The following is a 2,731-nucleotide window of genomic DNA, read 5'->3' on the forward strand; positions in this document are numbered from 1 at the left end:
AAAGCAATTACTAGAGAACACGTCCTAGTGTGTGCATTAGCACATAGCAATTCAGAGACATGTGATAGAATGTCATCATATGAAATATTGCGAAGTTATGAAAGATGCATGGAACATTTTTACTCATGCAGGTCATCATGGCGATGGTCACTGGTGACGACTCTGCTGCTGCTGGGGATCAAGACGGGCTGCAAGAGGGGGAGAGCACACTCAGCAGGCCTACAGATGTGCCAGGCCTCGACTCCGTGCCCTCCTGCAGCCCAGCCTCCAGCAGCCAGGACTCCCCCAGCGCATCTTCCTCGAGCGCAGCCTCCCCCAGTAATCCCTCCACCAGCAACGGCAGTCCTGCTGCCAATACACCTAAAGGCCAGCGGCCTTTGAAGAAAAGGAAGGCTGCCGAGGATATTAAGCAGCAAATGCTGGCAGAACATAAACTACTCAGGGAGCAGCTGGCAAGTGCCCGCCAGAAAGAGTATGAACAACGAGAACAGCAGATGCAAATGCAGGGCAACTTTTTTGATGTTATGACGAAGTACTTAGAAAAAATGTCAAAATAAAGGTGTATGGGTGCCTCATTTTCTATTTCTTTATTACTTCCCCCGCATTGTGCGTTTTGTACAGAATACTCTCGTCAAAGTGTCTGTTAAATCACTTTCGAGCACTTGCAGTTGACATTACTACATGCAACGTAAATACATAAATACTTCGAAATGTTCGACATATTTCCTTTATTACACTAAACAGGACAAATTTATATATTTTTCCTCCAAATGCAAATTACTAAATGCATGCACTAATTCACTCGCTCACAACTCAATGCTATGTATAGTTATGATTGCTATCTCATCAGAACTTTAAATATTTTCTGCTTGTTACGGTCACAGATCTGAACAAACTAAAGGGTCCGAGATAATCATGCATGTTAACAGCTGATAATACCTAGGTTACATAATGCCAACTTTTCTTAAACGTTTGTAGCTCCACTGGTGACATAATTTAACCAGCGCAGACCTTGCATCATCCATGACATGTATCCCACAAGCACAGTACTAGGTCATGCTTTCATCACTCCATAACAATGCTAATTTTCAAGTAGACCCCAAGTCTCAAGCAGTAGTCATCATTGAACTGTAATAAAAACGATTACAACAAACAAAATAACTGAAAGTACTCATTACTTCGTGAACTGTCACAAAGATGCAAAGCCAAGCTATTTGATTTGACGGCGAGCGCTTCATATGAACCAGTACTGGAACAAAATTTCAGCGCTGTTTCACATTAATTACATTAATTTTGCAACTAACACAGACGCTACACTTTTTTTTTTCATTTTTAAGGCTGTTCATACAAAAAGGCCAACAAGTAGACAAAGCGAACATGTACACTTCAGAAGCCAACTACATTTGCAACCGCATTACAGCATTTACATCATAAAAGTACTCTGATGCTGTAATGCGGTACGGAATAATACATTGTACTTATTTCTGTCCAGTGGATGGTAAGAATGAACTCAAGAAACACTAGCAGAATTTTCATTACTGAGGAAATCTCGGGTTGCAACGGCCTATTCACTCGTACGGAGTCACACAGTACACTTGTAGAAAACAAGTTTCTATACATTACCTACACGCAATAAAAAAAATCACAGCACATCCACGGAGTGAATGATGATGAGTGGGCGAAGCTGCGGAGGTTCATCGGTAAACCGTGAATCTTCCGTGAATTCTGCCCAGTACATCATCACCGACGTGAGATCGGGCGCGTTTATACTAAAGGTTCGATGAGAGTTATGACGACTTGCAGCTCACTTTAATTTTACATGTACGCTGTGAATTTTCATTGTTTAGAAAACCATTGCTTTAGAAAACATCTGGCGTCTTTCGTTAAGCAGCTGGCGTCTTTTCGTTTTGCTTTAGAAACATCTGGCGTTCTTTCGTTTTGCTTTTAGAAAACATCTGGCGTCTTTCGTTGGTTTATTTCATCAACCAACGGCGTTTTGAACAAAATTTTTATTGTTTATTGACGCACAGGAGAAATCTCACCAGGCACTACCTCGGAGGTAAACAATGGCTGCTAATGGGAATGAGAGACAGAAGAAGTCGGCTTTTAGCTAACACTTACACTTCTACTTCTACTAACGTTTCCTACTGGAACATGCCAATGGCTGCTAATGGGGAATGAGAGACAGAAGAATTCGGCTTTTAGTTAACGCGCACGCTGCGAATTTTTTATTGTTGAACAACGCACAGGAAAAATCTCCCACCGGCACCACCTTGGAGGTCAAGATCTGGTACTAGCGTTACGACTGGTTACGCACTACGACTACGAGGGACGAACGGGTGCCGCTTTAAGGAGCTCCGCCCCTAAAGTTGTTCTCAGTCAGCGCTCGTGTTGTCGCTTGTGTCTTTCTTCAACGTTTTACGTGCTGTGCTCACTTTTAACTAAGCCCTACATTACGGCGTCCCTCATAATCATACAGCGGTTTTGGGACCCTTATCTTTATGAAGATGACAAGGCTGCAATAATATTCTATATGGCTGAAATATAAAGTTTGACAAGAGAATTGCAGTGGCAAAAATAGAAACAGGCACCACTGAAAAAGGACAGGTGATCTTCAACAGTTTGATGACGACAATGGACTCGCCGACCTAAAAAGCGTGAACAGAGATAAATGGTCAGCACAGTAATCAGCATCTGCAAGGCTACAGCAATGACATTAGAGGGGCCCTTG

Source organism: Rhipicephalus sanguineus, chromosome 11 (assembly GCF_013339695.2).
Source record: "Rhipicephalus sanguineus isolate Rsan-2018 chromosome 11, BIME_Rsan_1.4, whole genome shotgun sequence".
Classification (NCBI taxonomy): domain Eukaryota; kingdom Metazoa; phylum Arthropoda; class Arachnida; order Ixodida; family Ixodidae; genus Rhipicephalus; species Rhipicephalus sanguineus.